Source organism: Procambarus clarkii, chromosome 43 (assembly GCF_040958095.1).
Source record: "Procambarus clarkii isolate CNS0578487 chromosome 43, FALCON_Pclarkii_2.0, whole genome shotgun sequence".
Taxonomy (NCBI): domain Eukaryota; kingdom Metazoa; phylum Arthropoda; class Malacostraca; order Decapoda; family Cambaridae; genus Procambarus; species Procambarus clarkii.
This window is the reverse complement of record NC_091192.1, coordinates 37,809,362-37,823,137: the sequence shown is the minus strand read 5'-3', so window position 1 is coordinate 37,823,137 and position 13,776 is coordinate 37,809,362.

Genomic DNA, 13,776 nt, shown 5'->3' with positions numbered 1-13,776 from the left:
GCAATGTGTCAACTTTGGGAAAGAGAAAACATGTACTCTTTTGAACATTATATTGTAGAATGTCCCATACTGACTGACTTTCGCCCTCCTGGGCTAAGGTATGCTGAACTGTGTAATTACTATATGAGTACTGGAACACTTGATGATATATTGGACTTGTATCCAAGATTGACCATGTAATGCATCAATTATACAATGTATGTGATGTAACTATACAATCTGAGCTTGTAAAAGCACCTTAAACACCTTCAGTGATTAAATGCTTAATTGCACACTAGTTTCTCTATCAGCTATCTCACCCTGTCAGAGTAAAAGAGACATATGTATGTGAATGCATGTGTGTGTATATATATGTATGTATATGTACGTATATGTGTGTGTGTGCATGTATATGTATGTGTATAAAGTATATATGGAAGCTGATCAGAATTGCATTTCACCTTTGTAAATGCACATTATTAACACTATGTAGAAAGACACATCGAACACTTAATGTAGGGCATATGTAAGTCTGTATATCTATGTATTTACGAATGTAGGTTAGCTTAGCATTTTAGAAGCACCGAATCACCTTCTGTGGTTGATTGTTCAATAAACCCCTGAACTATATGTTTAACACATCTCTAACTCTGTCCATGGAGGACAGAAGAAAATGTATATATGCTGGTTAGCATTGTAAATGTGTGGCCACGTCTGTGGTAGAAAATAATAAAAATAATGCATCGTCCCCCCACGCCCTTAACTCAAGGGCATTTAATGGAACGATGCCCTGATCATTATTGCCTCAACTCCATTTTCCCACTTAGTGCTGGACCTCCTTCTTGAATGTCTCGATCTTCAGGACACTCGTAAATCTTCCTCTCTTAATGTCTCTCTGGTCACTAGTCTCTAGATAGACTCCTTAGTGAAGCCAATATTACCCATGACGCTCATCTTGTGTTTTGTTGTTCTGGGAGTGACATCTCTATGTGCTATTTTGTAACTTTTCAGTATCTGGCGACGCAGACGGGACTTCGCGGTCTTCCATTCTCGGTTCTTTTTATCCTCTCAATTATTTGCTTACCCAAGCTGGGAATATTAGGGGAACGAGTTGAGGAAAACTTGTCTACTATCTGTCAAATATAAATGCTGTTTTCAAAAGATTCCCAAAAATTTGCACCCGCAAGATAACGTAAGTTTTTTAAGGGTTGACAAATATTAATCTTCTTGTTTGATAAGCTGTTCACTTGAGGCAGTTAAGCCAGTCCGAGCTGTGTCTGGGTACAAGTGACTGGATGAACAACCCAACGGATTTTCTTCCTATTCGGTAGTGTTGTACCGATGCTGCTATAGCGCTGTGTCCACTCACTAGATGAGTGGCGCAGTCCAATAAACTCGTCCCTCGGGGCAAAACTTAAAACCGGGTCGGCGACGTAATTAAATAAGACAAGTGAAGCGAAATTTTAAAAGCATCTACTGCAGCAATGTTCAACTGTCAAATGATTTATCACCAGAAGATTCCATTTACATTCATTAACACCAGGATGGAGCTAAGATTAAACCGTTTATGTAGATCATTTGACCAATAGTAAGACTACTATTAGTAGCTTCATATACTGAGCATTTCTACTCAATTTTGAGCGTAGTGTAAGTCAACTCGTGTCATCAATATCACTAAGAGTGTAGACCGCACCCTGCACTGTCCCAGCCTACTGTGAGGTTAACATTTACTGTGGTCACTGAAAGTGTAGACCAAACGCAGCACTTTCCTAGCCTACTGTGAGGTTAACATTTACTGTGGTCACTGAGAGTGTAGACCAAACGCAGCACTTTCCTAGCCTACTGTGAGGTTAACATTTACTGTGGTCACTGAAAGTGTAGACCAAACGCAGCACTTTCCTAGCCTACTGTGAGGTTAACATTTACTGTGGTCACTGAGAGTGTAGACCGCACCCTGCACTGTCCCAGCCTACTGTGAGGTTAACATTTACTGTGGTCACTGAAAGTGTAGACCAAACGCAGCACTCTCCTAGCCTACTATGAGGTTAACATTTACTGTGGTCACTGAGGGTGTAGATCACACCCAGCACAGTCCTAGCCCACTTTGAGGTTAACATTTACCATAGCACATAGTTTATACAGATTTACCGTTTTATAAATTACATTTATGATCATAAAATATGTTACTAAGATTGAGCTCCCGAGATGCCGGACTTATGTCAAGTATCCCTTGGTAATGACTGAGAAAAACATTCATTCATCGTAAATTAATGAAAGTGTTATGAAAACTATTGTAAATATCTAGCAAAAGCTTAATCTTATTTACTTGGATGTACTGCATTAGACTTGTCTATATGTGGCACTGTAGACATCACACGGACAGTGGTGGTATTTTCGTGGACTGTCTGTGAGGGAGTTGATTAATGGCCTGGACGCTGGGAGGCCATAACTTACGCCAGCTTGTCTTAGTTGCTTGGCCGGGCCTTGTGTATGTGTACTTCCCTATTTGTGCCTGCAGGATCCAGTTCTAGCTCTTGGACCCCATTTTTCTGGCCGTTAGTTGTCTAATGCAATGTCTCCTGACCTATTTCTCTATCATACCTGCTTTTAAAGTTATGAATGGAATTAGCCTCTACAACCTTTTAGATCATTCCATTTACTCACTACCCTTACACTAAAACTTTTTAACATCTCTATGATACATTGAATCTCAATCTTCCATCTGTGCCCTCTTGTTTTGTTGATATTCACTGTAAACATTTCCCCTGTTTCCACCTTGTCAATCCGTCTCAGTATTTTTTACGTCTGTATCATATCGCCATTCCCGCTCTCCCTCCTTTCTAACGTGGTCAGGTGTCTGTCCTCGTACCTCATCCCTCGCAGCTCTGGGACGAGTCTTGTTGCAAACTTCTGCAGCTTTTCCATATAAAATCCATATAAGTTTTATAAGATGGGGGTTCCACGATGGGGCAGCATACTCTAAGACTGGCCTCGCATAGGGGGTATTCGGTGATCTAAAAGCCTCCTTATTCAAGTTTCTGAAGGATATACTGACTTGCCAGGGTAGAGAATATGCCTGACGTTATGTTATTTATATGAGCCTAAGAAGTTAGGTTTAGAGTTATGTCTACTCCCAGGTCTTTTTTTCCTGACTCCAGTCTTCATTTCCATCATCTTTCACTTGTTAGTGTTAAACTGTATTAGCCATTTCTCGGACCAGCTCTGCAACCTGTTCAAGTCATCCTGAAGAATCTTACACTCCTCATCTGTCTCAAACCTCATTAGTTTTGCATCATCAACCAACATTGAGATACAAGAATGTAAGAACTGTATATATATATATATATATATATATATATATATATATATATATATATATATATATATATATATATATATATATATATATATATATATATATGTCGTACCTAGTAGCCAGAACGCACTTCTCAGCCTACTATGCAAGGCCCGATTTGCCTAATAAGCCAAGTTTTCATGAATTAATATATTTTATCTAATTTTTTTCTTATGAAATGACAAAGCTACCCATTTCATTATGTATGAGGTCAATTTTTTTTTATTGGAGTTAAAATTAACGTAGATAAATGACCGAACCTAACCAACCCTACCTAACCTAACCTAACCTAACCTAACCTAACCTATCTTTATAGGTTAGGTTCGGTTAGGTAGCCGAAAAAGTTAGGTTAGGTTAGCTTAGGTAGGTTAGGTAGTCGAAAAAACATTAATTCATGAAAAGTTGGCTTATTAGGCAAATCGGGCCTTGGATATTAGGCTTAGAATTGCATTCTGGCTACTAGTTACGACATATATATATATATATATATATATATATATATATATATATATATATATATATATATATATATATATATATATATATATATATATATATATATATATATATATATATATATATATATATATATATATATATATATATATATATATATATATATATATATATATATATATATATATATATATATATATATATATATATATATATATATATTAGTATATTTTGGTAGCAGTCTTTCCTGTAGACATATATTATTAAATATGACCGAAAAAGTAAGATTAATAATGCTAACACGAATTTTCTCAATATTTCTTATATTTCTTTTCACTGTTGATGGTAATTGAAAAATCAATTCTCCAAAATCCATTTTTATTTCTAGTCTGACGTGATACTTGAACACGTTTCGTAATAACTTATTACATTTTCAAAGACTTTAGTTTACACACACACAACTATAACCTGCAAACACTAAACAGAGTTTAAAAGCTTTGATTTTATATCTGCATTTGGGTGAGGTGATATGTTGCAACAGTTTTGGATGAGATGAAAACAAACTTTCAACACAAGACAGAACACGAAACAATGGGTATAATATTTTGAAAGTTAAAGGGAAGAATGGAAGTAACTGCAAAGGGCCTATTGGCCCATATTTCTTGATGCTTCTATATTGGTGCAGAGTCTTGAAGTAAGTAGAATATAGTTGTGCATTAATTGGCTGTTGATTGCTGGTGTCGACTTCTTAATGTGTAGTGCCTCGCAGATATCAAGCCACCTGTTATCGCTGTATCTATCGATGATTTCCGTGTTTTTTGTTAAGACTTCTCTGGTGATGGTCTGGTTGTGGGAAGAGATTATATGTTCCTTAATGGAGCCCTGTTGCTTATGCATCGTTAATCGCCTATTAACAATATCTTTCAGGACCCTTTCCTCCGTTTTATGAGCTGTGGAAAAGAAGTTCGTGTAAAATAGTCTAATAGGGGGTATAGGTGTTGTGTTAGTTGTCTCTTCAGAGGTTGCATGGCGTTTCACTTTCCTTCTTATGATGTCTTCAACGAAACCATTGGAGAAGCCGTTGTTGACTAGGACCTGCCCTACCCTACAGAGTTCGTCATCGACTTGCGTCCATCCTGAGCTGTGGCTGAGAGCACGGTAGACATAAGCGTTAACAACACTCCTCTTGTACCTGTCTGGGCAGTCACTGTTGGCATTGAGGCACATTCCTATGTTTGTTTCCTAAGTGTACACTGCAGTGTGGAAACCTCCGCTCCTTTCCATGACTGTTACATCTAGAAAGGGCAGCTTCCCATCCTTCTCCATCTCGTAAGTGAAATGCAACGCAGAATTACACTCAAATGCCTCCTTCAGCTCATGCAGATGTCTGACATCAGGTACCTGTGTAAAAATGTCGTCAACATACCTGCAGTATATGGCCGGTTTCAAGTTCATGTCGACTAAGACCTTTTGTTCGATGGTACCCATGTAGAAGTTCGCAAACAGGACACCTAGGGGAGAACCCATGGCGACCCCATCTACTTGCTTATACATGTGCCCATCTAGGCCCAAGAAGGGTGCTTCTTTAGTACAACCATGGAGTAGTTTCCTTAGAATGTTTTCTGGTATGTCAAGAGGAGTACAGGCCGGATCACGATACACTCTGTCCGCTATCATCCCGATTGTCTCGTCAACAGGTACGTTGGTAAACAGTGATTCTACGTCCAACGAGGCTCTTATCCCTATGGCCCGTGTTCCCGCAGTAAGTCAACAAATTCCTTTGGAGACTTCAGGCTGAAGGTGCAAGGGACATAAGGAGTCATCAAGCCGTTGAGTCGCTTCGCCAGTCTGTACGTGGGTGTGGGTATCTGGCTCATGATTGGCCAAAGTGGGTTTCCAGGCTTGTTTGTCTTGACATTTCCATACGCGTATCCAGGTTTGTATTCCCCCAAATTCTTAGGCAGGTGGAGTCGGATGCCCACCTAGGCTCCTCAGCATCATCAGATCTTTCCACGAGAACATGAAGAGCACCGTGGTCTTTGATGGCCTAACATCAGACGTCTTTGATATCCGAAGTGGAGTAAAGCAGGGCTCCGTCCTGACTCCAACCCTATTCGGGATTTTCTTTGCAGTTATGCTGCAGCACACCTTCGGATCTGCCACGGAAGGCATCTACCACCGATCCAGGTCGGACGGAATGTTCTTTAACCTCGCCAGGCTGAGATCCAAGACAAAGGTTCGGCTGAAGTGTCTGTGCGACTTCCTTTTCGCTGACGACGCTTCAGTCACTGCCCACTCAGCCAAAGACCTCCAACGGCTCATGACCCGCTTCAGCGAGGCTTGTCAGGCTTCCGGACTCACCATTAGCCTGAAGACAACACAGGTCATGGGACAAGGAGTGGACTGCGGACAGCTAGAATCACCAGCATGTACACAATACTGAAATGAGATGAATGCGCAGGCTTGGGCACGTGCGAATGGGCGATGGCAGGATCCTGAAGGATCTCTTGTATGGAGAGCTGACGCAGGGAAAGCATCCAACAGGTAAACCCCTAGCTACGGTACAAAGACGTATGCAAGAGGGACCTGAACGCCATGGACGTCGATCTTGCTATGTGGGAAATACTGGCCGCATACCATTCAGCCTGGGGGCAGTCTGTCCAAAGAGGTCACTCCAAGTTCGAGGAGTAACTTGCCAAGAAATCGGAGGCAAAGAGACAGAGAAGGATGGCTGGCAGCCAGGAAGACAGACCAGAATCGGACTTCGTTTGTGCTCAGTGTGAGATGGACTGCCATTCTCGGATCGGCCTCATCAGTTACACCAGACGCTGTACCAGGATTGACAACCAGAGCGCAACTCCATATTCTCCCGAGACTGAAGGATGCCTACTATGGCTGTCAGTAGACCGCCACATATCATAGCCTAACTCACTTAATATACAGTAACAATTCAAGTAATCATTTTATCCCTGCTAGGCTAAAGCCTGATGCATAAAGTGGCAATATTGGGCCATAGTCAGTTGCCCACAACACTGAGTCACATACCTAACACTGAAATGAAAATATTTAGGTTTCCTGGAGCAACAGCTCGTAACTTTTATAATAATCCTGTATTAACACCAGCTTTAGACTGGCCACACCATTTAACAATTATTTATCTTGGTAGCAATGATATACATCCAACTCAACACCCAGCTGAAATAATTAATAATCGTAGAAATATAATCAACTCCTTTAAAAAACATAACTGCACAGTTGTCTCTACTTTAGTGGAACTTCGCCAACCAACAAGTAATAACCGTTGTGGAGTAAGACCAGAATTTTTACAAACGTGCAGCAAACTATATAAATTTTCGGCTAAGTAGAAGGGTGAGAAAATTAATCAATACAATTAACCATCACAGGAGATTGTAGCAAGAAAGCCAACATTAACTTGTATATATTTAAATGTCCCTTATGTATTTTCAATAACAGTATATTCCTTATAACTATATACTCTATATAAACAAAACCATAAAACCTAAAAATTAGCACTATTATAAATTTGGACATTATTATTATTATTATATTATATGCCAACCCACATAGGGTAAGATTTCTTAGACTGGAATTGTACTGAATCATATACAACTCTAGCCTAACCCATTATTAGCTAACTCAGTTAGGTAGGAGTATTATCAGATTAGTACTGTATCAGGCAGTACTGGTTAATCAACATTTAATATTGTGCACACCCAAAGCCGGGCGGAACTCATTATTTACACAAATTGTGTCCCTATGTCTTATTATATTTTATTACTAGCAGTACCCGGCCACGTGTTGCTGTGGCTCAGCAACGCATGTGCGTTGCTGAGCCACAGCAACCTTCCCTGTTCACTAGTCCTTTCCACCACCCCCCCCCCCTCATCAGTCTCCTCGGCCTCCCAACCATTCCCCACTCCACCATCCCCTCTTCCTTCCCACCATGCCCCACTCCCCTGTCCCTTTGTCCTCCCCACCATTCTCCTTTCCCCCATCCCCTCGTCCCCACCATCCCAAACTCCCCCTGTCCCCCTCGTTCTTCCCCACTTTTACCCCTCAATTGTCCCCTCGTTCTCCCCACCATCTCTCCTTCTGTCCCCTCATCATCCCCACCATTCCCCACTCCCTCATCCAATGCCTTCCCAAATGGTCTGATGTTCCCATCAGAAAATTGGGAACATCAAATGATCTGATGATCCCATCACTGAAATATATGAAAAAGAGTTAAAAATGAAATTAAAATATAAAAAAATAAACTATACTCACGAAATGAACGATATGGTAAACAACACAGCTCAATTCCAATGCAATTCACACAAAATAATTAAATCAAAATGAAAATAAATCAAAATCTGAGAATTCAATTTATCAATGCAATTAGAAACATTGAAATGGAATTGTAACATATTTAGTATAGCATGTGTGTTGCTCTTACATGGAACAGATGGTGCTGTTTTTCAAGAAAAGCATAGTTTACCTGTTACAGGTGTGGCATCTATACTTATACTTACAAAATGAACGGCATGGTAAAAGACACAGCTCAATTCCAACACAGTGTCACACAAAATAATTCAATAAAAAATATAATAAATCAAAATCTATGAAAATAAAATTTATCAATGCAATCGAAAACATTGAAATGTAATTCGTGACATATTTAGTATAGCGTGCATGTTGTTGTTATGTGCAACAGATGGCAGTGTTTTTCTAAAATGCATGTTTTTACCTGTCACAGGGGGGTGGTATCTATATAGTAGGTATATAATACCACGCGCCTATTCGAATGTAACGTTGCGTCAAAATTTCAAAGCAATCGGTGAAGAACTTTCAGAGATTACAGTGTGTGTTGCTCTAACGTCCAACAGATGGCGCTGTTTTTCAAAAAAAGCATGTTTTTTCCTGTCACAGGTGAGGCATGTATATAGTAGATATATAAAACAATGTGCCTATTTGAATGCAACGTTGTGTCAAAATTTCAAAGCAATCGGTAAAAAGGTTTCAAAGATTTTCCTCACATGAAAAAACACAGTTTTTCAGAAAAAGACGTTTTTTTACCGTCACAGACATGACATTTATATTGTATGTATATAAAAACCTGGCCGGATGCCAATGGAACGTGTGAAAATTTGAAAGCAATCGGTGAAGAACTTTTGGAGATTAGCGATTTTGAACAAACGAACATTTCCATGTTTATTTATATAGATGTTACATTTTTCAGTGTTACTAGTTGTCACTATACCAACCAAAGGCGAACAAGATGGACTAACCCAAGGTGCTACCGTAGTGATACCAAAGTACCACTCAAATCTTGTATATTTTATGTTTAGGTAGTAAGCTAACCTCTACATGAGGTAGGATCATATAGCCTAACTAAGAAAATTAAATACTAGGCTATCATAACGATACTTGTGTCAACCACATGAACAAGTATCCTAGTTATATAAGTAACAGCTGTACAAGCCCTATAAGGCTTGGAAATAAAGCCGACATGGTTACTCCAGAAAAACTGAAAAGATCCTTGATAGGCCTTAATAGTCATTTAACTAGATTGCTCAGTAAGTCAGAGAACTTATCTAAACCAACACCAGTTGACTGTAATCAACTAGAAATATCTCTAAGAGTAGCCGATCGCAAATTTGAGCAAGTTATGACTGCTCAAATTTGCGATCGGCAAATGTCGTATGTCAGGGTGGTGAACAATAGTGACACTGATCCAGATGAAATAGACCAGATCATGAGAGAAACATCTCAGTATGAAGATAATACTCAAGATAAGTTCAATCTTCTACTTGATATAATATACATAAAGTAATACCTAATGTAACAGTATCTCAACACAGTACAGCTCTAACAGAGGCACGTTTACCTTCATTAGACTTACCCACCTTTGCTGGACTAGATGAGAAAAATTGGGATACTTTGTGGGATATTGATGTACAAGATGCATGGGATCACATGGTCATAGCATCTGTACGATTGTCTTTCATACTGCAATAAGTGCCATAAAGGCCAACATCACTCAACACTGTGTGGAGAAACACAAACGAGGTCACTAAAACCTCAAGTGGAACAAAGTACCTCCACCACTGTTCAATATTGCAAGGTATATCAAGAAATATATGTATTTGCTACTAAAGCAGATAATACTACAACATTACCTAAAACTCAGCTATGGGTAACTAATAAGAAATCTAACATCACCACACACGTGGTATTTTTGAACAAAGGTCCCAGAACACATTCATTACTCTACAATTAGCCGATCAGTTGAAGCTTAAACCCTTGCGTCAAGTATAGTTGAACATTTTTGGATTTTTAACAAATACTGGACCTCCTGATTGTAACGCCATGAAAGTTCAAGTACACCTAGGAGGCTATGCCAGCCCAGTAAAGACTATTATAGTAGATAAAATCCCATCTGACCTGTATGTCTATGGTCAAGGGAACACAGCTAACTTCTGAAAAGTAAATGAGTTAAGTTGGGTGATCATAAAATAAAATGTGACCACCTCACCGATGTCGGTATACTTGCAGGGGGCAGATTATTACTATAAATTTATCACTGGATGCACCAAGCAACAGGGAATGAATCTGTTGCTATCAGCCAGAGGCAAATTGCTCACTGGACCGGTGCTACATCAGAAAAATTCCACATTAGTAAACAGTCAACAAATTAACTCAATTGTAGTTGCGTGACTAGGCTTAGAACAGTCACTACTCAATGTCATAGACATGGCTGAAGATACCTCTGATCTCCCTGTACATAAATTATGGGATCTGGATACTTTAGACATCGTCCCTGAGCAACCAAGCCCAGATGACACTTGGACTTATAAAAAATACCTTACCTCAGTTACTTATATAGATAAATAATACTGGGGGTAAATTGCCATGGAAATTAAATTATGTAAATCACTTCATGACATTAAGTCAGCTAAAATTTCAGGTAGCTCTATTGAATAAGCAACCTAACAAATTACAACTTTATCATAACTTGATACAATAGCAACTTGACAACAAGTTTATTGCAGTTGGCGAGAATGATACCTCTAGAAAGGGACATTATTTGCCGCACCACGCCATATTGAAAGATTCAATTACTACACCCATCAGGATTGTATTCAACTGTAGTTCCAAGGTGATGGCAAATAGTGTCTCACTAAACGATTGCCTACAAACTGGCCCGAGTTTGATACAAAGACTCAATGACATGTTGATACGGTTTCATCTAGGAACCTACGCCTATACGGCAGATATAAGTAAGGCTTTCCTTAGAGTAGGTCTGTAAGAAGAAGACCGAAATTTTACAAAGTTCCTTTGGGTAAAGGATCCTAATGATCCACATAGTAAAATAGTAACTTACAGAATTGCATCACTCTTATTTGGGGCTACCTCTTCTCCGTTTCTGCTTCAAGCAACATTGGATACGCATTTGAAGAAATCTGATAGTCCTCACAAGATCAAAATTAGCAATAATTTATATGTAGATAATTTCCAGGGAACTACAAGTGAAAAGTCAAAACTAATTGAAATATATCATGAGGCTAATCGCGAATTACAGGGAGATAATATGCCTCTCTAGTCATGGGCCTCCAATAATGAACAATTAAATCAAATAATAGAAAATGAATTTCCGAGCTACAAAGTACCTCCCATTTTGAAAGTCCTTGGTATGGAATGGAACACCTCTTCCGATAAGTTAAATATTAAGTCATTGGAAACTAAAAATTCTGCTTTAACCATGAGGAAGTTATTATCTCTTGTCAGTAAGCCTTTATACCCTTTAGGCTTGATTAGCCCCATTTGGTTAAGGGCATACTCCTTATACAGGAATGTTGGCAAACAAAAATGGGTTGGGATGATTCGTTGCCTAGTGACCTGCAAGATAAATGGTAGTAGATAACAACGGATCTAAAAATTCTCAGTACTCTTATGGCATTTCTGGTAATGCCATAGGACTAAAACAACCCACAAATTTTCATGGGTTTTGCGACGGCTCAGGCAAGGCGTATGGTGCCATAGCCAATTTATTAACACAGAGCAATCAATACTGTTTACTTCTAAAGGCAGAGTGCCCCTGCTAAAGAAGAGGTCATTACCACAAATGGAATTAACGACTTTGTTGATAGGTGTTTGATTGGATCAATACCTGACCAATCACTAAACAATATTCACTTCTCTGAGACAGTAGTGTGGTCAAACAATGAGGCAATCTTACAATGGGTAAAAACTTTCATAACAAAACTCCGTATGTCAGTAACTGAGTTAGTGAGACTAGAGAGCTGTCAGCTGAATATAAATTGAGACATGTCCCTACAAAGGATAATTCAGCCGACTATCTTTCACGAGGATTGCTACTAAGGCAATTAGTCAAAACCGAGATGTGGTTTTAAGGACCCCAGTGGTTGTCCAGTTGTCAGTGGCCTAAACAAAAGCCACAAGTCATAGTGACCAATATCGCTGCCCCCCACTGAGATACCAGACGTTTAAGAAAATTTTAGTTTAAGAAAATTACTAGGAATTACCCAAATAGTGTTTGACTTTCTTAACAAGATAGGAATCAGATCCCAATTCCTTAGTCCAATAAAATATTGGGTCAAACAAGCACAGATGGAACCCTATAGGAGAAATTATGAGAATCTCCCTGATAAATTGGTAAGATCTTTAGGCATATGGTTTGACTCAGAAAATCATAACATTTTGCGATATGGAGGACATTTACAACATGCAGAAGTTGATTTAGATGTAATGAATCCTATACTCCTTCCTCGTCACCACATTATTAGTAAATTAATAGTACTACATTGTCATGAATATGGCACCTTTCATGGTGGAGTGTTAGACACTCTCAATGATTTAAGGGAGAAGATTTTGGCTTCCCAGGGTCGTCAAACTGTTAAAACAATAATCAAATCTTGTGTGATCTGCTGGTGGTATGGCGCTCGGGTGTGTCCTTATTCAGGACGTCCAGCATTACCTAGAGAACGAGTTGTACACCTTCGTCCTTTTGAGGCCACTGGGGTAGATTACACAGGAGCAATTATCTTAATGGGCACTCGGGACAAGATTCTGGTGAAATCCTAGATATGTCTTTTTACGTGTGCCATCACCAGAGGTGTACACTTAGAAGTAACTTCTCAAGTAAGTGCAGAAGCCTTCCTACAGGTAGCCTTTCGAAGGTTTGTGGAATGTCGACCCTCCCCCAAAATGATGATTTCAGATAATAGATCCAATTTCGTGGCAGGAAAAGCCTGCCTAAGGTAGATATGGAATCATCCAGAGGCATGTGCAGTCTTAAAACAATGACAGTGCCACTGGAAACTTATAACTTCCAGAGCACCATGGTTACCTCCCAGAGCACCATGGTATGGGGATTCTAGGTCTAGGTCTAGATTCTAGATCTACATCGCCAAAAAATTTGCCTTACTGAACTCCAAACCATTGTCACTGAAATAGAGGCACGAGTCAACAACAGACCCCAACCTATCTCTCCGATGATTTCTCACAAAGAGAGCCACTGAATTCCTTTCATCTGATAAATGGAAGCCTTCTTAATCTTCTAATATATCTAGATGATGAGGGTCCGGTAGACTCCTCATTTGTCGGAAGGAGTAATTTGGTAGAAAGTTATAAACATCTTTCCAGAGTGATAGGCAGGTGTAATGAAGTGTGAATTTGTGAGTATTTAACTGCTCTGAGAGAATACCATTATGGAACTGCAAGCCCCTACAATAAAATCAGTTTAAAAGCAGGTGGTCTTGTTTTAGTGAACAGTGATGGGCCAAGATCAGAGTAGCTTATAGGCAAAATTGTTGCTGTACACCCAGATCACTAAGGAGTTTTAAAAATAGTTAGGGTCCAGTGTCGAGGCACAATCACCCTAAAAACTTTTGAGAAATTAATTCCTCTGGAATTAATCGAACAAGAAAGTTCCTCATTTCTAAACCTACCAGAATTTCCTGAAG